This window comes from Vombatus ursinus, unplaced genomic scaffold, assembly GCF_900497805.2.
Source record: "Vombatus ursinus unplaced genomic scaffold, bare-nosed wombat genome assembly UNPS02014805.1, whole genome shotgun sequence".
Classification (NCBI taxonomy): Eukaryota; Metazoa; Chordata; class Mammalia; order Diprotodontia; family Vombatidae; genus Vombatus; species Vombatus ursinus.
Genome location: NW_020954583.1, coordinates 8,074,964 through 8,102,432, shown reverse-complemented (window position 1 = coordinate 8,102,432; position 27,469 = coordinate 8,074,964). Strand labels below are relative to the sequence as shown.

General features: G+C 35.4%; 1 non-coding gene and 1 pseudogene across 1 annotated transcript; one reads left to right on the top strand and one right to left on the bottom strand.

The window, feature by feature from the left end:
- Positions 1–211: 211 nt before the first annotated feature.
- On the top strand, positions 212–26,807 carry LOC114051742 (annotated as a pseudogene).
- On the bottom strand, positions 9,242–9,366 carry LOC114051784. Its single transcript, XR_003570196.1, has one exon. It is a non-coding gene; the product is annotated as a U6atac minor spliceosomal RNA (small nuclear RNA).
- Positions 26,808–27,469: the final 662 nt, after the last annotated feature.

Here is a 27,469-nt window from a genome sequence, read left to right as displayed (position 1 = left end):
ACTCAGTAGGCCTTCAACTTGGTAGTCAGTCTAACACCACTTCTCTCCCATACTTTCCTTTGGAGCCTCCCAAACACTGAGGTAGCCCTGGCAATGTGTGTATCAACATTGTTATGAATGTGCACAATCCTGGAAAGTACACTATCAAGGTAAGTGAACTTATCTACAGCATTCAAAACTTCTCCATTTGCTGTAACCAATGGTTCCATGTATGGATGGTGTGGTGCATTGATTTATGATGGTCTGTTGTAGAAGTGTCCAGTCCATCTCTGTAGAGATCATGTCCTAGGATTATGTCCTAGAGAATATCTTTAATAATGAAAGAAAGGATCCTCTTCAGTGCTCCCCTTCACAAGCTGACATTGGACAAAAGAGATAGCAGCAGGAACCAGCAACTACTAGGAAAATCTCTGGAAACAGGTCCAGGAGCTTGAAAATGAACTTGCTCTGAAAGTGGTTTCCTTCAGTAAGCTGTGTATAAGTTATAGTCACTGTAGTGCCCTGATATGGAAGATGTGACAGTTCTGACACAACACCCCTTTTAAATGGATCAAGCCAAGGCAGAATGTGTTGAACAATGGCCATAGAAATTGAACAGCTCTTGGCAAGGCTAATAACAAAATGGCAGAATACATCAACAGTGCTGTCATCCCCTTTCTTAATGCAGTGCTCATTCACACCCTGAAGCAACAACAAGACATCTTTCAGGATTACAAGCACAAATTTCATAAAACCAAAGCAAATTTTTTGGAAATATAGGAAAGAGAGAACCTCATGAGAACAGTATGAAAGGATATTGAGTTGTACAAAAGTGGGTCTGGAGTGAACAACAGAAGAACTGGATTATTTCTGAAATAATATGACCACCTATGAAATTCAAATCAATTGAAGAAACAATAAACATCGCAGTGCCAATGAAAGAAAATATGACATCCCAGAGAGTGATACTGAAGTTTATACAGAGCAGGATGAAGACATTGGCCAATCATTTTCTTACAGTGAACAGCTTAATCCAGTGGATCAACTTGTGTAAACATTGAGACTACCTCATACTCAGTAGTGTCTTTGGCATTTGCACCATTCTCTTGCTACTATATGCTTCTGATAATAGACATTCTTTAAAGACTCTTCACAACCACCACTTCCTTGAGTTGATTCCAGTAACAGAGCAGTGGGAAGGAGACATGGAGTTCTTGACCATCATGTCATTTAGGGGCTGTGAGGGGTTGTGGTGCTCGTATGGGTTGGGGCTGAAGTTGCAATGTTTGTGTTCTCTTTTCACCAAAATTTATCTCCCCCTTTCATTTCAAAACCAAACCAAGAAAAGTTTTCAATCCTTTGTGTCTCTGTATGAGGTAAGTAAACATATTAAGGATAAAAAGTGGCTTCACAATGAAAACTGGCAATTCTACACTAAAAGAAAAAAAAAAGTACATCTGAAACTTGAATGTCTTCAGTAGGCCAGTGTTCCCTAAAGTCCGGATTTCAGACTCTTTTGACCTGTGACCAGTCCATTGGAGTTTTAAGTCATCAGGGTGGTTTGTGAATGAATGCTTTTTTTCTTTCTTTTTTTTATTTTGTGGTAAACAGTCACAGGTAATTCTATGTCATCTGTGCTGTAGATTTCTACTCTTCATCTTTAGTCTTTTTTAATATTCAAAGATAACTCAGTTTCCACAGAAACTAACCCAACTATTTTGTTGACTATATGTCTAATTTGGGGGACTTTGGGGAGGCAGTCTCTCTTGGCATAAAGAAGACTGAGACTATTGCCTTAATTGAAATGCAGTAGAATATTTGTTCTAATCATGAGCAAACTGCAGTGATAGAAGCATTCATGGTATATATGCTTTGGCGGGCTGGTGGTCATCTAAAAATCTTTGAATAAAAGACACATTGATTTTGTAAAAGATTGTTCATTATTTTGACTTTGGCTTCTTTTTTTTTAATTGAATTAATGTTTTCTGCTTTGAAAGTAGAATGAATCTAAACTCTACTATGAAATGAGAAACTTAGGTTACTTCAGTCAACTTTCAAAAGTCCCCCATACTGTTACATGCCTCAAGCCCTCCTGAAGCAGAACTGATATATGCTTGTCATTGAGGAAGGGTATGGTCCAGTTTGCAGTCAAACATGTTCCACCTCAGGTAACTATGTGAAGTGTAAACAAAAACAATAGAGAGCCCCCACATCATCATCTGCTGCATTATCTGTTCCATCTTCTTGCTCCTGCTGTGTGAGGAAACCAGGTCACCCTGTGTCTGTCTTAATGTAGAAGATCTCATCTGGTCAAAATTTCTGAACCTTCAGAATGTTATTGCTGTTCATCGTACGTATTGCAGAATCTTCTTTTCATCTGCTTAGGTCTTCTATCCATCACTGACAAAATTATAAACTCTCCTCTAGAGTTCTCTTAAAGTTCAATCACTGGATCAGTCCTCTTGTCAATTAATTCCCCATCTTGGTAATGATTGTGATGATATGCAATATGGAGACTTGCCTAACATTTCTGTTCCTTAGAGGTCACTTGCTTTCTTTATGTGTGGGATCAGATATATTCACCACTTTCTCTTTAGTATTGGATATAACTAAATGCATTTTATTAAAATATTGTGGTTATGGCAGTACGGAGCACCCATTTCTGAAATGACAAGAAAGGGGCTTAATTTTGTCATATTTTCAAATTGTATAACATATGAAAAATTGAAGGACCCCAATCATACAATATTCCTCTTTGGGTGCTTTTGCATAAAATTTTCCAGTGTTTGATTCATGTGATTCATGGAATATTTGAATATTAATCCAAGAGTCCAACAATAAAACTAGCATTCTCTGCATTTTGTAAATAACCAAGCATAAAATATGAATTCATTTTTCACCTTATTATATTAACAAGTAACCAGAATAGAAAGTTTTGTATCCCCCTGCACCTGCTCTCATGGAAGCTCAGATTTTTTTTTTTTTGGTAAGAAATGAACCATTAATTTATTCCTTCCATAGAAGTAAGGATAAGGTACTTAGCTAAGGGAACTCTTGGCTAAGATGATAGTGTGGTAGGTCATACAGGAGTACAATTCTCCCATTTATACTCTCATTGTGATATTAAAGGAGCACCAGATTGAACAATGATTAGGAAATCCAAAGAAGAACATAAGTAAATGCCTTCATCTATTCAGGAGACTGTTCAATAACATCAGTAGATAATGTAGATCCTGGAAGATGAGTCCTGCCAGAGAAACCTGACAAAAGATCTGGTAAAAGAGAGGACCAAGATATAGTTGAGACAAAAGTAAAAACAATATTATACATCTATACATGCAGCCACAAACTTTTCTGATCCACTTTGCGATTTAACATTCATTTTTTGCCTTTATGTGCATTGTATCCCTGTACAAAGTTGGAAATGAGCATTGAAGTCATTAGAGTAGACAGCCAAGATTGAAAAAGAATGCATATGGGGAGCAGAATTGCTTTTATTTTTAAATAAAGACATAATTTTGGAAGCAAATTTATTTCTTAATGAAAAAAAACTTTGTGATTCTCAAAAGTATTATCTTTATTTTTTTTCCAATTCTCAGTTTTGGAGTGTCCCCATAAGGATCCTCATTCCTTCCTCTTTTGCTTTCCCCAATCCCCACTGGGAAGCTATGCAAACTATTTATCACTGCTGACTTCCATAAAATTCTTTAGTTAGGGGATTCTTTATATTCAGAACTTATATTCAAGAACCATATATACATATATGTATATATATATATATGTATATATATATATATATATATGGCAAGTTCATTATATTGCCAATCTATGGTTCCTAAAAAGAGGTTAGATTATACATATAAGTGATTGTTACTATTAATACTTCTAATTTAAGTTGCACTCATGTTAAATTAAAACACATGGTAATTTTTCAGTATTAAGGTATTCTCATGAAGGTTATTTTTACATTTCATAAAAAGGAAATTGGAACCAAGATCTACATAGTTAAAGAGAAGGTCAATAAATTGGTATCTTTTACTTTTAGGTGACTTTGTCTAGGAATAATATCAGCATAAGAAATCATAAGTAGTAGCGTAATTAGTGGAGGAGCACAGAGGACATAATAAGTCTAAAACTGATCCCTACTTTAAAAGTTTTCGTACTTTAGAATGGTGAATTAAAGTTGATCAAGAAGGAACTTTTAATCATCTTTAATTATCACAGGGTAAAAAATTATTTCTGAGAGATGACATGAATCTTTCACATGACAGAAATTGTACGTTAAACCAACATCTACTACATTTATGATTAAAATAAAAGTTCATAAAGTTATTTAGATGGAAAGTCCTTTAAAGATAATTATCTTCTACATGTTTATTTTAATGAGGAAATTGAGACTTAGAGAGGTGAAGTGACTTCCCCAGGTCTCAGAGGTAATTAATGCCAGATGGTAGTTCAGGGGTCCCAAACTTCAGGCATATGACTTTTTCCTTCTTCCTTTTTAATGTTTCCTATTCCATGCCATCTCTCTGATACAGATGGTACATCATCAATAGATATCATTGAGGAAATATATTATTGGAAAAGAATATGATATGGTCACATTGCAACAGTGAACAATAATAAAGGGATAGTCTGAATGCTGCACTGCTATTTAAAATTTTAATGCAAAGACCTAGAGAACAGCCTCTAAGAAAGTTGATTCATTCTCTGAAGCATGTATGGCAAAACAAGTGCAAGAGTCACATTTAAGAAGACATGGATGGGTGGGATGAAGAAATATAAGTACAAGGATATCTTGGGTAGAGGAGAGATGGTAAGGGAGATGGGAAAAGAAGCATCCAAAGACAGACTTCACTTACATATTAGCCCCCATTAAGAACTGAGGGCACAACTAGGAGAAAGTAGAAATTTCAAAGAGGAAAATTTATATTTGGTATTAGGAAGAGTTTTCTCACTATTAAGACTTTCAAAATGTGATATAGACTATCCCAAGAGATGATGGATTTCCCTTTATCAGAAGGTAGAATGTGGAGGGAGTGTTTAGTCCAGTAAGATTACTTTAAATGGCCCTTGAGATACTCTTGTGCTCATGAAATACTTTGATATTAGTTGTGATCTCAACTGATGAAGAAAAAGTTGTATCAAAGAGATCACTGTTCCATTTAAGTACTGAAATATAAAAATTCATAATACCTGCTTATATTTTAGCCTACAACTTGCAACTGCTGTCATTCTGCCTTTCCTCAAATAAAGCATTGCTTCAGTTAAAGGATGTCTATTTTGTCTCATTTTGCTGTTTGTTTGTTTTTTTTTCTGAAAAAAAGAAGAAGTTTCAGAAGAGACCAAATTCAGGAGGTGGAATCAAGATGACAGAGTAGTCAGAGACTTGCCTGAACTCTCCTCCATACCCCTCCAAATATCTTTAAAATGACTCAAAATAAATTCTAAAGAAAAAGAAACCACAAAAAGACAGAATGAAACAAATTTCCAGACCAAGAAAACCTAGAAGGTCAGCAGGAAAGGTCTGTTGCATCAAGGTGAAAGAGGAATTAGTCTAGCCCATGCCATACCAGCAAAGACCGAGCCCCAGCAAATCAGAACCAGGCCTCCAGGTGACTGAATCACTAGCAGCAGTAAAGGTTTTCAGACCACTCGTACCATAGACAACAAAGACAAATAAGAAGTTATCAGGAAAGGTGTCCCAACCTGGGTGAGAGTGAAGGGTATGCCAGTCACAGCAAATCAGGAGGTGTTGGGAGCCATTGAATCAGTAGTGGCAGTGGCAACAGCTGCTCCCAGAGCTCTCAGCCCACAGATGGTAAAGGGGGTTGAACAACTGGTAAAAAGTAGATTACAGGCGGACTTGTGTTAGCATTGAGGCAGGATCCTGTTGCTTTACTCATACTCAGATGCAGGTAGCAGTCCTAGTGGCAGTTCCCATGCAAGGAGGAGCACTAACATAGCAGATCTTTCAGCCACAGTGGAATGGGGAGCATGCTTACAGTTCCTGGGAAGAAAAGAGTGCTTGTGGTCCCTCACTGATGAGATCACAGGCCCAGAGAGTATTAAATTTCTCAGATTATACCATCTTGGAAGAACTGAAAGCTTACAGGTCCCTAAAAGTATCTTTGAAAAAAGCTGAATAAAACCCCTGAAGTTTGGGACAATGTGCCCTCCACACTGGAAGCAGAACCCTACTTTAACAAAGAGTAAAAAGTCAAGTAATAGGCCAGGAAAATGAGCAAAAATGGAAAAGAAAACTGACTATAGAAAGTTATTATGGTGACAAGGAAGATCAAAACACACACTCAGAAGAAGACAACAAAGTCAAACACCTACATTGAAACCTTCCAAGAAAAAATATAAATTGGTCTAAGGCCATGGAAGACTTCAAAAGGATTTTGAAAATCAAGGAATAGAGGGACAGAAAAAATTGGGAAGAGAAATGAGAGTAATGCAAGAAAATCATGAGAAAAGAGTCAACAGCTTGGTAAAGGAGACACAAAAAATGCTGAAGATAACACCTTAAAAATAGACTACACTAGGCAAAAGAGGAGCCACTGAGGAGAAGAATGCCTTAAAAAGCAGAACAGACCAAATGGAAAAGGAGGTCAAACAGCTCACAGAAGAAAATAATTCCTTAAAAATTACAATGGATAAAATGGAAGCTAATGACTTTATGAAGAATCGAGAAGGAATAAAAGAAAATCAAAAGAATGAAAAAGTCAAAGAAAATGTGAAATATCTCGTTGGAAAAACAACTCACCTGGAAAATACATTGAGGAGAGCTAATCCAAACTACCTGAAAACCATGATCAAAAAAAAAGCCTCAACATCATCTTTCAATAAATTATCAAGGAAAACTTCCCTGATATTCTAAAATCAAAGAATAAAATAGAAATTTGAGGAATCCACCAACCACTTCCTGAAAAAAATCCCAAAATGAAAATTCCCAGGAATATTATTGCCGAATTACAGAGTTTCCAGTTCAAGGAGAAAATATTTCAAGCATTCAGAAAGAATCAATTCAAATATGATGGAAGCCACAGTCAGGATAGCACAAGATTTAACAGCTTCTACATTAAAAGATCATAAGGATTTGAATATGATATTTCAGAAAGCAAAGGAGTTAGGATTACAATGAAGAATCACCTAACAAGCAAAAGAGAATATAATAATTCAGGGGAATAAATGACATTCAATGATATAGAGGATTTTCAAACATTCTTGATGACAAAACCAGAGCTGAATAGAAAATTTGACTTTCAAATACAAGACTCAAGAGAAACATAAAAGGTAAACAGGAAAGAGAAATCATAAGAGGCTAAATAAGAGTAAGTTGCTTACATTCTTACATGGAAAGATGATAATTGTAACTCATGAGACCTCTCTCATTATTAGGGTAGTTAGAAGTAATATATGCAGACAAAAGGCACAGGTGTGAGTTGAATATGAAGGGATAATATCTTAAATATAAAAGTAGAGGATTAGAGAAGAATATATTGGGAGAGAGAAGAAGCAAGAGGTAGAATGGGGTAAATTATCTCAATAAAAGAAGCAAGTAAAAGCTTTTACACTGGAGGGAAGAGGGGAGAGCTGAAGAGGAGTGAGTGAACCTTACTCTCATCAGAATTGACTCAAAGAGTGAATAACATACACACAGAACTGGATATAGAAATCTATCCTACCCTATAGGAAAGCATGAGAGAAAGAAGGGAAAAGGGGAGGTGTCATAGAAGGGAGGGCAGATTTGGGGAGAGGAGATTATAAATCCTTATAATCTTTTAAAACACTTTCAAGGAAGGATGGGGTGAAAGGAGATACACTAGAATAAATAGGGGTGGATGAAAGAGGATGGATGGAAATACAGTTAGCAATAATAACTATGAAAAGAATTTTTGAAGCAATTTTCTCTGATAAAGACCTCATTTCTCAAACATATAGAGAACTGAGCCAAATTTATAAAAATAAGAGCCATTCCCCAATTGATAAATGATCAAAATATATAACCAATTTTCATATGAAGTAATCAAAGTTATATATAGTCATATGAAAAAATAATCGAACTCTCTATTTATTGGAGAAATGAAAATTAAAACAATTCTGAGGTACTACCTCATTCCTATTAGATTATTTAAAGGAAGAGAAAGGTAAATGAGAAATGTTGGAGGGGATGTGAGAAAAATGAGATATTAATGCATTGTTGGCAAAGTTGTGAACTGATTCAACCATTCTGTACAGCAATTTGGAACTATACTAAAAGTGCTATAAAGCCACGCATACCCTTTGACCTAGCAATACCACTGCTAGATCTGTATCACAAAAGAGATAAAAACAAAAAAGGAAAAGTACCTGTATAAAATACTTATAGCATCTCTTTTCAGCAGGAAAAACAAGTTAGAAATTGAGGTGATGCCCTTCAATTGTTGAAAGGCTCAACAAATTGTGTGTGATATGTAATTATGATGGGATATTGTTGTGCTATAAGAAATGATGAGCAGGATATTCTCAGAAAAACCTGGAAAGACTTGGATAGTCTGATGCAAAGTGTAACATACTGTCTACAAAGTAACAGCAATATTTTAAGATGATCAGCTGTGAATGGCTTATTTTGCTGATCTTAGCAATACAATGATCCAAGACAACTCTGAAGGACTTATGAAGAAAAATGTTATTCATCCTCAGAGAAAGAACTGATGGTTTCTGAATACAAATTGAAGCATACTTTTTTTACTTTCTTTATTTTTCTTGAGTTTTTGTTCTATATTTTCTCTCACAACTTGACTGTTATGGTTATGTTTTGCGTAACTACACATGTATAACCTATATTAAATATACATATTAAATATACATATACATGTATAACCTATATTAAATTGATTGCCTTCTCAGTGGGGGGGGGGGTGAGAGAGGAAGGCAGAGAATTTGGAACTTTTTCTATTTATTTAGTATTTTATTTTTCCCCAGTTACATGTAAAGTCAATCTTGACTTTACATGTAACTGGGGAAAAATAAAATACTAAATAAATAGAAACATAACATTAAAAATAGTAAAACAGAAGAGACCAAGTTACCAAGTGCTATCACTAGCAAAGAAGTTACCAAGCACACAATCAGAAACATCAATTCCATTATTTTTATTGCTTTACTTTTCTCTTTCTCTGAGCAATGTATCTACATAGGTGGCTAATTCTGTATCTGAAATAGTCAATGATTATTAGATCACATTTTCTGTGCTAATTTGACCTACCAATATGAAAGTCACAATGAGTTAGATGCCACAGAGTAGGTGATAATGCTTTAACCTTACATGTGTTATAAAGGCCACTAGGAACTCTTCTATCCTTATTAAGGGGAATGCTGACCTGTCCTTTCAGAGAACCTGGAAAGATTCTAGCTTAAAAGGGCCAAGGTATCCCATTACATCCTAGGCAATCTCTAGTTATCCTGATCAATATCTGACCTCTGGGCCCAGATCCTCTCAAGGAGAAAGTGAGGCTGGTGACTTTACACAGCCCTCCCTCACTCAAATCAAAGTCAATTGCAAGTCGTGTCATCATCTTCCTGATGTCATGGTCCTCTTCAAGAATGAAGGACAAATCACACAATGGGTAATGATGTTGCTGGCAATGTGTTGCTGTTGCCATACTCAGTAGGTAGTTCAATTTACTTTCGAAAATAATGTAACAGAATTAGTGATAGCTGTTTTATGGGCATCAGTATTGTGACTAGTAATAGAAGTATCGGTGGTATCCATTAATGCTCTTCCTTATCTTTTTATATCTCCTACTAGACAAAAGTCTGCTACATTCAGATTTCCCACACTTTACCTCCACCTTTGAGGTGACTCAAGTCAGTATATTCTGGAACAGGAGTTCTTAATCTTCTCCTCTGTGCTTTAAATTCCTTTCACTCTTCAGTGAAACACCCTGCTGTTTCCTTCTCAGAGCAATGTTTTGAAATGAATAAAATAAAATTGATTCAATTACAATGAGAATAATTATTTTGGAATATGTTTGTCAAAATTAAAAAAAAAACAGGTTAAAAACTCCTGGGAGCCTATTAATTCTTTGGTTTACCCTCTAAGTTGTGACCCACTTTTATGCATACAAAGTTTATTTGTTACACAGGGTCAGCACTATTACCTTCCTTCTACCATTAGCATGAATAATTGAGAATACAAGTTCCTCAAATCAGAACTACTTTCCCAAATTCTTTCCATCCTCAGTGCCTAGCACAAATTCTAATATTTAGTAGGCAGTTAATACATGCTTGTTGAAGGTTTGGACCCTTTTAATTGTGAAATTATTAAAATTGTATATCTGATTTCAGTTCATCCATATTACTGGTTTCTTGAAACTTAGAAAGGGAATGAAATGGCTGCATTGCAGCTAGAATAATTAGTTAGAGTGAAAAGTGAGAGGTATATAACCAGTAGTTATTTCTACATAATCAGGTCTTTCTTTATATTAAACTTTTGGCTAATAATTTCCCTTAAATAAATTACATACAGCCATTATTCCTTGAAAGAACTTCACATGAAAAATTTAATGTGTGAAATCCTCATAAAATAGCTGTTCTTTAGTTTGAAAAACTTTTAAGAATTGGATGTCAGTCTTACAGATCTGAAGGAAACTCACATGGTCATTGTGCTCGTCTAAACTTTGCCATAAAAATGAAAACAAAAGAGTAAAATGAAAGTCTTACTCTTACAAGAAAAAAATATTTAGTTTATCTTAGGGGAAAAACAGCACAAAAATTCTTCTCCAGGGAAAGTTTGATAATTTATTTATACAATAGGAAACTAGCATAACAGATGCATGTGGCATTGAATAAAAAACATACACACATTTAAATCACTTGCGTATTGTATTTGATGATACAGTTGTAAATTATGTTCTTTTTTCCATTTATGGTTAGAAAGCAGAACAGATGTTGAAGGCTAAGTTTAAAGTGATATGTCCATTAAAAAAAAATAGCACACCACTGTTACGGCTCACTGAAATCAGTAGTTTGTTCCCTAATTACAGTAGAGTTTTACTTTGCTGAAATCCAAGGAAAGCAATACTTTAAAAGATAATCAATTATTTTTGGGATGTTACAATCAAAAGAATTAGCTATTATGTTAAAAGCTAATTTGTGAAGCTCTTTTGCTCTCATGTTGTAGAATATGAAGGTTCATGCTTACAGTTTTAGAGAGGTGAAGTATTGGTCAAAGAATTATATTATAGTCTAAGTTATGCTTGCTTCTGGCTCATTTATTCATGTACCTGCTGTTAGGGGATAAAGCAAAACAAAAATAAAAATGACTGCCTCAATCTACTGAAAAACTTCAACACTAACAACAAAAGATTTGAAGTGCATAGCATCTCACTAATGGGCTTTCTCCCACCCAACTTCCTACATTTTGACCAGGCCTACCTATAAGAATCTAGTGAACTGTTTCCTCAGTATTGGGGAAAAAATAAGAGAAAAAAAGAATAAAGAAGGCTAGGTACAAAGTCTGATAATGATTGTTTGTTTTATATGTATTATCATAGCACAAAATTGATCCAGATGTTTTTCCTATCATTAATTTATTCTGAATACATCAAGTTTTTGTTTTTTTGCTTTAATTTACATTTGAAGGCAAATATGTGAATGACAGTGATCACGTTTTAACCCAAGAATTAGGATATTGCTTTGCAGTTGATGAAGAAATTGCCAACTAAAATATTGTCCTAAAAGATGATTTTGCTTTCAGTCCTTTGAAAATATGATTTGGCCAAAATCTATCTTTAAGGACTAAATGGAAATGTCATATTTGATCTCTTGGGTTTACTCACCATGCCTGAATAAGTTATCAATTATTTTAGCTAGAACATCTTCATTAATGGCTCACCAATTCTGACTTATAAAAATGTAGAGTAACATATTCTTCTCATATTCCTTTATAAATTGTTCAATCTTTAATTTGAATGTTTAGTTTATTTGTTGTCATAAAATGAAGGCAAGGAAAGTCTAAAACTATGTTAACCACTAGTCAAGTATTTAAGCTATAATCATAGTGAATTTTGTTGTTTAATATTTTAATATTAAATATTTTAATATTCCATAGACATCTTTCATAAAGACTAGGAATTGTAATGTTAATAGAATTTCTACCCTATTCTGTCCTACTTGAATTATGAGGTACCATTTTCAAAATATATCTAATCAATTAGAAATTAGAAAAGACTCTTTGACCACTTGGGAACAAATATTTCTAAGTCACAGGGGAGTTCTGGGAGGTAGAAAAAATAAAATTTATGGTGCCAACTGGGATGAAAGTATACCCAGGGCCTTCTCTATGTGGTCTCCTTCATAGTTACACCCAAGTTTATGGTATTCTTGTGATATTCATCTATTCAAATTGACAGTTGGAGTCCCTATTAATGCATCACTTTTTTCCAGAATGAGCTAGACAATGGATTAATTCAAAGCAAAAACTCAGCTGGAATCTCACATCATCTTTGGCCATACATGATGCCTCCCTTTTGATCCACTCTGTTTCTGAAGACGCAAGTTTTTGGCCCTCTGCTAAGATGCTGTTATCATTTACTATTGAGTTTTTTTGATGAGTTGATACCATATGATAGATGTGTTTTTGATATTTCTTCTCTTTTGCAAGACTGATTTGGTTAATCAATATATTTCCAACTCTTGTTAGTCAAGCTCACCGCCATACCCAAATAGTATAGAAAACAATCTCTATGGTCAACATATTTTAATTTTAAACAAACTTAATATACCTCATTAGGGAGTCCCCTAGGCCTGTTGGTTATTTAGTTTGTTGTAAGTAAATTGTTTTTAATTCTCAGTACATACATTCCACCCAATCCAGGACCAAGCAAATTAGCCTAGGATATTGATTAACATCACTGTAAGGGCAGAAAAAAACTGACAATGTATTCTTTGCATTTCTGTAGTCACATGACCATTATGGTAAGAATTTTGGCAAAAATTAGAAAAGAAAATTTATTCCAATGCCTATCCTGTGACAAAAATAGAATAAATGCTAACAGTCAGCTGTCATTCATGCCTCATATATCCTCCTTATTTTTCAGATCAATTTACATTTATTAAACACGTATTATATGCAACAAATTATGTTAGGTGCTAGGTATGAAAAATCAGTTTAGCACAGGCTCTCCTCTCAAGGAGTGTGCATCCAACTATTTGGGTTAGAGATGAGGGGAACTGCCAAATAATTCTAATGCAAGTGAATGTTATATAAATGTAAAGGAAAGTTCCCAGAAAAGTACTAGGAAAAATTTGAGAGGAAATATTACTTTCATCTGGGATATCAGGTAAGCCTTCATGGAAATATGGTATCTGTGATGGGTCTTGATGGAAGAAATACACATTAAAAATGAAGATGTAAAGAAGTCTGTACCAGATTTAGGAATTGGTATGAACAAAGGAACAGCTAAAGAAGAAAGCAGAATGATATAGAAAGACTGAGGGAAACTAGTCAGCAATATGATGCTCTGGGAGGCAAAAGTAGGCCAAAGCCTACTAGGATTTAGAGTCTTCTGTAGTCAGTCCAGCCAGTGGATTGGTTAAATATTTTCTGCAACTGGCAGATCATAACTTGGGTAGGTGACTGGATGGTAAATTACAGAAGGTTGCTGGAATAAAAAAGCTTATATTAGACATTTGTTAGCTGTATGATACAAGCAAATTGCTTAGCCACTCAGAGACTTATTTTCTCCTATAAAATAGAGATGATAATAATAGCACCTTCCTATTATTGGCCCCAAGTGGTAAACCTCCCATCCTGTGAAAGAAAATGGCAAGTAGTAGAAGTACTCTGCATCATTGTTGTGAGAAGATAAAATGAGATAACATATGTAAAGAATGTTTAAACCTGAAATTATTTATTATTCTTATTCTTTATCACCATCATCATCATTCAGAACATCAGAGCATAATAGATAAGGTTAAAGAGTTTGCTTCCTACAGACACACTTAATGCCATTTCTGTTTTAATAAGAGAGCCCTGAAACTTTAATTGGCAAGTTAAAATAGTAGAGTAGAAGGAATAACTACTCCACAAAGACCAGACATCACATTGTGTCCTTAAATTCAAGAAAGAAAAAAAATAGTCATTTTTTTAACTTACACAAGGCTGACAAGGATATAGTCAAGAGAACTCCAGGCTCAGAACTTTTCAGTGCTAGGACTATTCCAAGACCTTTTGCACTGTAGTAGGACAAGAGGAAGTCCAGGATCAAACCAGAAGGAATCTGAAGCCATGTAAGGAAGAGGGACTGGTGCTAAGTAACAGTCTCATGGTTCATACCTAAGAGTTAGATCATAGACCCAATGCAGATGGGAGAAAAGAGCTTTGACTATGGGTGGTAGAAGAAAAATAAAAGTCCTTTGCTAACCTTGGTAGCAAGATTTGGTAGGTTGTTGTTGCTGTTGTTGAGTCATTTCAGTCATGTCTCACTATCCATGACACCAAATGGAGTTTTCTTCACAAAGATAATGGATTGGCTTGCCACTTACTTCAAATTAAGTGACTTGCCTAGTGTCACACAGCTAGTGTCTTAGGCTAGATTTGAACTCATGAAGATGAGTCTTCCTGATTCTAAGTTCAGTGCTTTATTCACTCTGCCACCTAATTGGCCTCATTTGTTAGTTATTTGCAGAATAAGACCAAAAAAAATGAGTTTCTAACCACAGTTGAGATGATAGTTGAGTTTAGATACTCAAAGAAAATAGCAGGGTAGAGATTAATTCAGAGAAATGTTTGGAGAGAAGTTTCTTATCATCCCATATAACTGTCAATGTGTGATACTAGATGAAAATATTCACTGAGTGACTTGACTAAGGAGAGCTATGAAAGATCACATTGGTGGGAAGGTCATCATTTTAGGATGTGAAAAAAAACTGCCTGAGGAGGCTGATATCCCTATCTAAAGGAGAGAAGCTGTGACTAGAGGACAAAATAACAACTATCATTAATACAGTATTCTTTTGGACACATTAGCAGTGTGGATGATGCTGGAAAGGCATTCACTGCAAGCACCTAGAAGAAAATTATATGATGATATTGCCAGAAGATATAAGCATCTTTGCCACAATAGAAGTTTGAGTTCCCGCTCCATGTATGTGATTGGCCATGTATTTCTCATATATCATAATGGGGGGATCAATACACAAACTGAGAAGAAGACAACAAAGTCAAAACTCATATCAAAAGCCTCAAAGAAAAATAAAAATTGGCCCCAGGCCATTGAAGATCATTTAAGGGAGGTAGAGGAAAAAATGGGAAGAGAAATGATAGTGATGCAAGAAAATATGAAAAGGATTCAATAACTTGGCAAAGGAAGCATACAAATGGTGTGTGGGGGGCACCTTAAAAAGCAGAATAGGCCAAATGATAAAAGAGGCACAAAAATCTCATGGAGAGAAGAATGCCTTGAAAAGCAGAATTTGCCAAATGGAAAAAAGATATGAAAAATCACTGAAAAAAAGAACACCTTAAAAAGCAAAGTTGGATAAATGGATAAAGATGTATAAAACTCCATTGAAGAAAAGAACTCCTTAAAAAGTAGAATTGGCCAAATGTGGAAAAAAAAGTTACAAAAGCTTACTGAAGAAAATAATTTCTCACAAACTGGAATTCAGCAAATGCAAGCTAATGACTCAGTGAGACATCAAGAAACAATAAAACAAAATCAAAAGATTGAAAAAATGACAATGTTAAATATCTCATTGGAAAAACAGCTGACTTGGAAAAGAAATCCAGGAGAGATCATTTAAGAATTATTGGACTACCTGAAAGCTATGATCAAAAAAAGGGTGCAGATATCATCTTTCAATAAATTATCAAGGAAAATTGCCCTGATATTCTAGAACCAGAGGATAAAACTGAAATGGAAAAAATACACTGCTCACCTGCTGAATGATATCTCAAAATAAAAAAAGTCACAGTAATATTTTAACCAAATCCCAGAGCCCCAAGGTCAAGGAAAAAATATTGCCAGCAGCCAAAAAGAAAACAACTCAAATACTGTGCAGTCAGCATCAGAATAACACAAGATTTAGCAGTTTCCATATTAAAGGATCAGATGGCTAGGAATGTAATATGCCAGAAGACAAAAGAGCTAGGATTATTCCCAAGAAGCACCTACTCAGCAAAATTGCATATAATCTTTCAGGTGGAAAATGGATATTCAATAAAATAGAGGCCTTTCAAGCATTTCTGATGAAAAGATCAGAGCAGAATAGAAAATTTTAGTTTCAAAGACAAGACATGAAACAAACATAAAAAGGTAAATAGGAAAGATAAATGGTAAGGGATTCAATAAGATTATACTATTTACATTTCTAAAACGGCAAATGATACTTATAACTCCTACAAATTTTCTCCTTACTACAGTACTTAGAAGGAGTATACACAGACAGAAAGGATAAGTGTGGATTGCCTGTCATGTGATGATTATCTAAAAAAAATAATGGGTGAGAAATAAAGATGGCTTGGAAGAAGAGGGAAGGACAAGGTAGAAAGAGGTACATTATCAGACATAAAAGAGGCCCAAGAGAGATGTTATATTATAGGAGAAGATGGGGGAGTCTGGGGGAATGTGGCACCTTTACTCTGATTGGAATTGGCTCAAAGAGGGAATAATGTTATTTCCTCACTCACTTGGGTGGAAATGCCTACATACATACATACGTACATACATACACACATATGTTTATATTGCCATATAGGAAAATTGGAGGGGAAGAGGATGAGAGAAAGCAATGATAATAGGGAGGGTATATTGGGTGAGGTAAAAATCTGTAGCAAAATATTTTTGAGAATGGACAGTATGACAGGAGACAGTAGGACAACTGGGGAAAATAGGAAGGAGGGAAATACATACTTGGCAATCACTTTTGTGAAAGGAAAAATTTACAGCAATGTTCTCTGATAAAGACCTCATTCCTCAGATATGTGAAAAAAATGAGTCAAATTTATAGAAATAAGAGCCATTCCTCATAAATGGTCAAAGTATATGAGCAGGCAGTTTTTAGACAAAGTAATCAAAGCTATCAATAGTCATATGAAAAATGTTCTAAATTACTATTGATTTGAGAAATGCAAATTAAAACACCTGAGCTAACACCACACACCAATCAGATTAGCTAATATGACAGGAAAGAAAAAAAATGACAAATGATGGAGGGAATGTCAAAAACTTAAAACACTAATGCACTGCTGGTGAAATTTTATACTGACTCTAGAGAGCAATTTGGAATTATGCCCAAAGCACTATAAAACCATGCATATCTTTGAGGAAACAATACCACTACTAGGTCTATTTCCCAGAGAGATAAAAAACAAAAAGGAAAAAGACCTATATGATATGTACAAAAATATGTATAGCAACTCTTTTGGTAGTGGCAAAGAATTGGAAATTGAGGTGATGTCCATTAATTGGGAAGCTGTTATATATGATTTTGATGGGATATTATTTTGCAATAGAAAATGATGAGCAGGATATTTTAAAAAATCTGGAAAGACCTACATGAACTGATGCAAAGGGAAATGAGCAGAACCAATGGAAGATTGTACACAGTGATAGCAATATTATGTGATGATCTACTATGAATAAATTGGCTTTTCTAAGCAATACAATGATCGAAGACAATTCTGAAGGAATTGTGGTAAAAGATCTGTCCAACTCCAGAGAAAGAACTGTATTTAATGCAGATTGTAAATACTTTTTCTTTACTTTCTTTGTTCTTGTTTTTTTTAATCTGTGTTTTATTTCATAGCATGAATTGCAATGAAATATGTTTTGCGTGACTATACATGTTTAACCTATGTCAAATTGCTTGCCTTCTCAATAAGAATAGGGAAGGGACAGAGAGAGAATTCAGGACTCAGAATTTGAAAGAAGTTTGTTAAAATTGTTTTTAAATGTAATTGGGAAAAATAAAATACTAAATTTTAAAAATGTATGCTTCTTAGGCAACTGGGTAGCATAGGAGATATATTACTGGACTTGGAGTAAAGAAAGCTGAGTTGGAAGCCTGTCTCAGACATTGGTATTCTACCCTGAGCAGTTTTTCTGAGTCTCAGTTTCCATATCTGTAAAATGGAAATCATAATGCTACCTAACTCATATGGTTAATGTGTATATCAAATGACATAAAATATGTAAAGTTCTTTGTAAATATTAAAGTACTATATGAATATTAGCCATTATTATTACTAGATGTATAACCTTGAGGTAGGCACTTAACCACTCACCTTCAGGTTTTTCATCTATGAAATAAGAATAATAATAGCACATATCCTATCTCGCAGGGTTGTTGTGTGGATTAAATAAGATGATACATTCACAACATTTTGCAAATCTTAAAGTGTCATGTAAATGTTAGCTATTATTGTTATTATTTTTATTATTTGGGCATGGGCTAACTAGTGTAGGGCAGCTAGTGGTACAGTGCAGAGTGCTGGGCCTGGAGTCAGGAAGACTGATCTTTGTGAGTTTAAATATGGTCTTAGATGCTAGTTATGTGACCCTGATTGCCTCAATTTCATCATCTGTACAATAAGTTGGAGAAGGAATTGACAAATTGCTCCAATATTTCTGCCAAGAACACCCTAAATGGGGTAACAAAAAGTCAGACATGACTGAAAAAAAAGACTGAACAAAAATAACTAGTGTAGGGAATCCCATTGATCACTAGTTAAATTCTGAAATCACAAAACAGAAAGTTTACTTTTCTATATATGCCTTAATGTAATATGTAGTTTAAATATGTAGTTGTAATTGCATTAGACCATACTTTATATAATAATGCTACTGAATGAGGAGGTCATTATTTTTGCATTTCAAATAATGGTGAGATATTACCCTGAGATGTTCACAGTGTCAACAAATCCCTTGAAATCTGGTTCAGATTAGGAAATAAATCCTTGTGAACAGAAGTGGGTTGTGTATATATGTATATTTATATGCATTTGTACATGTGCATGTAAATGACAATTAGTCTCAAAAGAGCCTTGAGACAAGTCTAATTAATTTGTAAACTATCCTGCTTGTATGAGCTCAAACACTATTAGCCCAAATGCCAATATATTTTCTGTTGCCTTTTCTATGAGACATAATCTTTCTAATTCACAATTTGAATTCTTCTTCAAAAGGATAGTTTTATTAGGAATTCCCATGAGAGAATTTTCTTTCTTTCTTTCTTTCTTTCTTTCTTTCTTTTTCTTCCTTTTTTCCATCCATTTTCCCTCCCTCCCTCCCTGTGTCCCCTTCCATTTCTTCATGCTGTCATACAAAATGGAGCAAATTTATTTGTGGTTATCATAATGTTATCTGACTGGAACAGCACCTGAAATCATAGTTATTTCATTTGTCATAAGCCCTTAGACCTTATTTGCTTCCATTTTTATGTTTTTGTTTGGTTTTTAATAACTGTTCTTTATATTATATAAATATGGAATTGAATAAGTGCAGCTACATTTTCTTTTTTTATTACTATTTTCACATTAGTCATGCTGTAAAGAAGAATTAGAACCAATAGGAGGAACTACAAGAAAGAAGGGGGAAAAAAAACAAAAGAAAAAAAGAGCAAATAGTATGCTTCCATTCACATTCAAACTCCGGAGTTCTTTCTCTGGATGTGGATAGCATTTTTCATCCTAAGATTTTTGGAGATGTCTTAGATTCTTGCATTTCTGAGGAGAGCATCAGTCCATACAAGTCTTCCAAGATTTTTCTAAAGTCCACTTGCTCATCATTTCTTATAGCTATAGCACAATAGTATTCCATTATATTCATATACCACCACTTGTTTAGTCATTCCCCAATTAATGATCATTCTCTCAATTTCCAACTAAATTTCCAACAGAAAAGAGCTGCTATAAATATTTCTGCACATGGGGGTCCTTTTGACAATTTATATGATCTCTTTGGGATACAGCCCTAGAGATTGTATGTGCAAAGGGTATGCACACTTTTATAGTCCTTTAGGCGTAGTTCCAAATTACTATGCAAAATGATTGAATCAGTTCACAACTCAGCTACATTTTCTTTTATTTTTAATTTTTAATTTATTTATTTTTAGGTTCCAACATTCACTTCCACAAGATTTTGAGTTCCAAATTTTCTCCCCATCTCATCCCTCCCCCCAATCTAAGATTGCATGAATTCTGAATATCCCTTCACCTAATCTGCCCTCTCTTCTATCTCTCCCACCCCCCCTTCACTTATCCCCGTCCCATTCTATTTTCCTGTAGGGCAGGATAGATTTCTATATGCCATTTCCCGTATTTGTTATTTCCCAGTTGCATGTGAAAACAATTTTTTTAACTTGTGTTTTTAAAGCTTTGGGTTACAAATTTTCTCTCTTCCTCCCTCACCACCCACCCTCATTGAAAAGGCAAGCAATTAGATACAAGTTATAGATGTGTAGTCATGCAAAACACTTCCATAGTAATCATGTTGTGCAAAACTAAGTATATTTCCCTTCATCCTATCCCACCCCTCCGTATTCTATTCTCTCTTTTGACCCTGTCCCTCCTCATATGTGTTTGCTTCTGATTATACCTTCCCCCAATCTGCCCTCCCCTCTATCAACACCCTGCTGTCATGTCCCCTTCCCCCCTTATTTTCCTATAGAGTAAGATAGATCTCCATACCCCATTGTGTATGTTATTCCCTCCTTAAGCCAAATCCTATGAGAATAAGATTCACTCATTCCCTCTCACCTTCCCGCATTTCCCCCCCTCTGTAAAAGCCTCTTCTTATCTGTTTCACGTGAGATAATTACCCCATTCTACTTCTTCCTTTCTCCTTCTCCCAGTATAATCCTCTCTCACCCCTTAATTTTATTTTCCTGATATCACCCCTTCATCTTAAACTCACCCTGTGCCATCTATCTATCTATCTATCTATGTATCTATCTATTTATCTATACATACATACATATAATTTTTTCCCTCCCACTACTCTAATATTGACAAAGGACTCATGAGTTATAAATATCATCTTTCCATGCAGGAAAATAAACAGTTCAACCTTAGTAAGTCTCTTATGATTTCTCTTTCCTGTTTACTTCTTCATGTTTCACTTAAGTCTTGTATTGAAAGTCAAGCACAGGCAAAGCAAGAGAATCCTGTGCCAGAAAAGAGATTCCTGCAATTCCCCTATGATCTTGATTCCCCCTCAGTCTGCAGGCCAGAAGCTCAGGAAGCAGCCACCACCCTGAGGCAGAGCTTGGGGAAATGGAACTAGGACCCCATGCTTCTCTCTCACCACAGAAACAGACTTTTCCCACTGACCTTCTAAATTGTCTTTTGTGTTCATGGGTTGGGAAGTCTGGAGACTGCCACAGCTGCACATGATGAAGTTCTCTGAGGCCTGCTCCATGTTCACTGGAAATTGGAATCAAGAACTGCATAGTTAAAGAGAAGGTCAACAAATAGGTACCTTTCACTTTTAGGGGATTTTGTCTAGGAATAATATTAGTATAAGAAATCATAAGTTGTAGCTTAATTAGTGGAGGAGCTCAGGGGTCATAATAAGTCTAAAACTGATCCCTACTTTAAAAGTTTTCTGACTTTAGAATGCTGAATTAAAGTTGATCAAGAAGGAACTTTTAATCATCTTTAATTATCACAGGGTAAAAAATTATTTCTGAGAGATGACATGAATCTTTCATGTGATGGAAATTGTATGTTAAACTAACTAATTTTGCTTTTTAGGCATTCTTCTCCTCATTGTCTTTTTGGATCTCTTTTGCCATATATATATGTATATATATATGTATATGTGTATATATATATATATGTATATGTGTATATATATATGTATATATATGTATAGAGAGAGAGAGAGAGAGAGAGAGAGAGAGAGAGAGAGGAAGTAATCTGTTGGGGAAAGTGGGATGTAATGGAATCACTTGTGCATGTGGAGAGGTGTACTTGGTCAAGGAGAAGGGGCAACTCTTTTTTTATGGTAATTTTTACTTATTTTTTTTGTTTTCAACATTTACTTCCACAAGATTTTGAGTTCCAAATTTTCACCCCATCTCACCCCTCCCCCCCCAAGATGGCATGCATTCTAAAACTCCTTCCCATAGTCTGCCTTCCTGTCTATTTCTCCCCCCCTTCTCTTATCCCCTTCACCTTCAATTTTCCTGTAGGGCAGGATGGATTTCTGTACCAGGATAGGATATTTTTTAAGGAGTTATTTTCTTCAGTATTTTTTGGGTCTCCTTTAGCAAGTTGTTGACATGTTTTTCATGACTGTCTTGCATCACTCTCATTTGTCTTCCCAGTTTTTCCTCTCTTCTCTTACTTGTTTCTCAAAATCCTTTTTGAGCTCTTCCATCACCTGGGACTGATTCATATTTTTCTTGGAGGTTTTTTATGTAGGAGCTTTGACTTTGTTGTCCTCTTCTGGTTGTATGTTTTGATTCTAAGAAAGATTCTATGGTCTGACTTTTTTGTGCCTTTGTTTGCTCATGATCCCAGCTGATTACTTGAGTTTTAAACTGTTGTTAAGGTAGGGGTTTGTTTCCAGTGTGTCCCAAGCTTTAGGGGTTTTGTGCAGCTGGTTTCAAAGATACTTCTAAGGACCTGTAAATTTCAGTTTTTCCAAGGTGGTATGATAAGGAGCAAGGTGTTTACTCCTCTCCTGGCCTGTGCTCTGGTCTATGAGTGACCACACCACTCTTTTCTGCCTTGGAACTTTGAGGAGGATTTCCTCTCCACCACTACAAGCTTTACCACACCAGCAGTCCTCCTCAACCCAAGACTACTACCCAGAACTGTGACCCAGATCCAAGCATGGGCAAAGCAAGAGAATCCTGCCTTAGCACCAGCAAAGAGATGCCTGCAATCCCCCCTCTGATTAGCCACTAAATTTCCCCTCAATCTGTGGGCCCAAAACTCCAGAAGAAGCCACCTCCTGGGGCTGCATTTAGGAGTGAGGCTGGGACCGTGCTTCTCTCTTTCCACAGTCACAGACTTTTTCCACTGACCTTCTAAGTTGTCTTTGGTATTCATGGGTTGAGAAGTCTGGAAACGTCCACAGCTGCACATGACTAAGTCCTCTGAGGCCTACTCCATGTTCACTGAGGGCTGTTTTGCCTGTGTGCCCGCACTGAACTACGTTCCTCTCTCTGCCTGGTGTAAGATACATTTCCAATCAACATCTAGGCTGTCTTGAGCTAGAAATTTGTTTCACTCTGTCTTTTTGTGGATTCTGCTGCTTTAGAATTTGTTTAGAGACATTTTTACAGGTATTTGGAGGGGTTTGGGGGACAGTTCAACCAAGTCACTGTTTTTACCCCACCATCTTGGCTTTACACCTCTCAGTTACATTTTCTTATTAAATGTCATAGAGTTTATTAGAATCAAGTTTACTAAAGTGTCAGGAAGTTTACAACTTCCCTTCCTACCTTTAACCTACAGGAAAAACTTAGTAAATCCCAACACTTAAAAATAGATGCTATAAGGTAACATGAAAGGCAATGGTATGGGCCTTTGAAACAGATCACTGTCAAGATTCTAAAGAGGGCCATGTGAGATATGGGTAGTCTGCAGGTAATGAACTGAGATAATCATAGCATTTTGATGCTGCCCAATGACAGAAATAGTTATGTCATTATGTTTCACATAACCTTCCCTTACACTATCCCTCTAGCTATTGGACAGGCTATCCTATTTAAATCACCTCGTCTCAGCCTCCGGTCATGATAATGGTAGTCAACTCTGCTCAACTCATTGGTCCTGTCGTATTCCACTTCTATAGTGAATGACTGAGCTTGAAATAAAAATAAACTATTTGTTTAAAATAGTTATCCTATTTATTATAGACTCCCAGAGGAAGCTTTCTAGAAGACTTTAGAAGTTAAAAATCTTCAAAGTATATGTTTGTATTATATATGTTTATACTGAGATAGAATGACTCATGATTACAATAATTTCACATGTAGTTTTTAAATAAGAGAGCCACAGATAAATATGGATATTAGTCCACTAGCTAGTGTGTCTTAGCAACATCATAATATCAAGAGAAACAAAACTGCTTGCATATATACATACTCACAAATCACAGGTGGTAATTATGCTTCTAAATGGTAGGAAGTTTGAAACATCCCTTGACTCTTCATCTTAAGATGTTCTTATTAAAATAAGTGACTTCAGGATGAATGCTATAAATTGCATCATGATGGAATGTCCATAGCCTAATGATTTAAAATCAAATGTTACAGAGATTCATTTTCCAAACTCTGAAAGAGCTATTTTTTCAAACATTAGTGCAGTTATTGGTAGGAGGATTTTTATCCATATTTCACCCTGTATATATCTTTGAAAAGTACTCAAATATTTTACATTATTATTATTGCCCTATGGCCATTCAGCATGCAGCCATCAAAGTGGAGGATGTATGGCCCTCAAGTTCTAAACAACAAAGCAATGAGCCAGTGCAATTCACCAACATTAGAGAGAGTATCATTTAAAATTCATAGCTCCTACATGGGAATATGGAATGGCATACAAAGGCTTGTAGAAACTAGGAGCTTTGCTTCCATGAGAAAGGGATTAACATTGCTAATGTCGACAAACATTAGACATTCATCTGAAATCTCATCAGTCTAAAAACCTTATTATAGGGATTGATACTACATTATAACTTCAAATAGTGCAAATTTAAATACATAGGACCACTTCATGAAATTCATTATCAACATTAATCAGAATCTAACTGTATATGATTCCTAGGGAAATATTAATTAAAATATAATGGGAAATAAAGGATAGGAGGATTGGTGGCCATATTGAATAGCTGCTTATTGCTTATGGTTATGAGCTCAGCTAAAAGTAATCCAAACTATTTATGGACAGAGATTTCTTTCATTGTAAGGCTCTTGTTTCTGCAGATAGAGAATGAGAAATGAATATGTCATGAATCAAAATCACTGAGAAAGAAGAAAAGAGAGGACTAGAAAGCAAGAATGCTGAATCTGAAGAATGATTCAAGCCAGCCTAGAAGTAAAAAACACTTACTTCAGATCTGACAGATCAGATAGATCTACTTGATTCTAAAACTCAGTTCTGTGGGAGAAGCATAAATGTTCCCATTGATTTATGTACACATTCACCTTTCCTCAAGCTTTTCTCTGATACCGGGACTAGTAGATCCAGTATTGAAATTTCCCCTGTTGTTGAGCTATTTTGCACTTATTAATGATGTATTTAAGGGGAAGAAAAAGGCTGCAAACAACAAGATGGTTTTGAGTGAGTGACTGAGAGCGGGAAAAGAGATTATATACATACATATATACATACATACATATATATATATTCACATCCATATATACATCCACATTCATATATATATCCATATACATATATATCCACATACATATATATCTCCACATACATATATATACACATACATATATACAACATACACATACACACATATATGCACATATACACATATGTGTATATATACATATATGTGTGTGTATATATGTGTATATGCATGTATGTGTGTATGTATATGTATGTGCACATGCATATGTGCAAGTGTATATGTGTATATATGCATGCATGTATGTATGTATATGATTAAACACAACATTCTTATTCCTAGCCATGGATAGTCTAGACTTGCTTCACTTTCCCAAGCTTTTTATACTCATTTCTAAGTAATGGTCTGAGATATGGCCTAACATTGTGGAAAGCAGGCACAGTTTGGAGACTCAGCCCACTTCTGGATTATGGGTTTTGGGTAATAGCTCAGGGACAATGAGGTACACTTTCTATCAAGCTCTAAGGAAACAGAGAACCTGAAGATCAGTATTGATTGCAATCCCAAATGAAAAAAAAATGTTCCTTGTTGGGTAAGAACAAGAATGCAGAGCAAGAGAACAGTGATCATATGTCTCCCAAGACTATACCACCTGGGAAGCACAGAAAACTTCCAAACCCACAGAACTAGCTCTAGAAATAACAGTATGAGAAAACCTGAAGCCTGAGATAGTGTTGCTCCTTGTCCCATGCCAGAAAGAAGAGCCCATTAATATAATGTTCCAAATCAAGAAAAGGGTGGGAAAATGAGCAGAGAACAAAAATAATCAGAGCATAAAAAGCTATTATGGTAGCAGGGAAGATTAAGGCACAAATTCAACAGAAGACAGTGAAAAGAAAACAGTTACAAGCAAATCCTCAGAAAACAAAAGGTTGGAGTTGGACATAAGCCCAAAATGATTTCTGGGAGACTTAAAAATATTTTCAAAACCAAATAAAAGTAGTTGTGAAAAAAAAACACAACTAAGTAATGAAATCAAAGAAAGCAACTTTTGAAAAGATAATTATTAACAACAGAATTGGCAAAATAGAAAATGAGGTACAAAAAATGTAGTGATGAAATAACTTAGTAAAAAACAAAATTGGTAAAATAGAAAAAGGTATACAAAAGTTCTTCAAAGAAAACAATTCCTGCAGGGAAGGGGCAGAGCCAAGAAAGCAAAGAGAAGCCTAAAAGTTGTCTGAGTTCTTCTCAGTTTCCCTCAGAAACAACATTAAATGAAGCCTCAAAAGAATTCTGGAGTGACAGAATACACAAAAAGACAAAGTGAAACAATTTTCCAGCTTAAGATAACTTCACAGGACTTCAGGAAAAATCTGTCTCATTTGGGTAAAAGGGGAGCAGAGTCTAACTCAAGTGGTGCCCAGGAAAGCCAGCTGGAGGCTCTTAGCCATAGCACGTATCATCAACCAAGGCCCCATGATCCTGGTTCAGCACGCCAGTGACACAAGACAGCTGTGAGGCCTCCTGGCCCAGTATAGAATGCAAATGGCCAGTCCCAGAGCCCAAGGCACAACAGGCAAGACTAGACCGGTGTTCCCCACCACAGTGGACAAGCCATTAGTACCTGAGGCCCCAGCACATAAAGGTAGCAACCAGGCCTACAGCACAAAATACAATAAGTTTGGGACAATATTCTGTGTCCCAGGAGCAGAGTTCAACTTTCCAAAATGAGCAAAAACCAGAATAGAATTTTAAGAATCTGAGCCTTGATCAATTATTTCAATGACTCTGATTGTAGGCTATGAGAGCATTTTATGTAAGGAGGACAAGCTAGAAGAATTTCCAGTAAGATCGGAGGTGAAACAAGGATGTCCATTATCACCACTGTTATTCAATATGAGAATAAAAAGAAATTGAAGGTATTAGAATAGGCAAAGAAGAAACAAAGCTATCACTTTTTGCAGATGGTATGATGACATACTTAGAGAATCTTGCAGAGTCAAGTAAAAAACTGCTTGAAATAATAAACAGCTTTAGCAAGGTTGCAGGCTATAAAATAAAACCACATAAATCATTGGTATTTCTATATATTACTAACAACACCCAATAGCAAGAAATAGAAAGAGAAATTGCATTTAAAGTTATGGTATACATTATAAAATATTTTGGATCCTACCTGC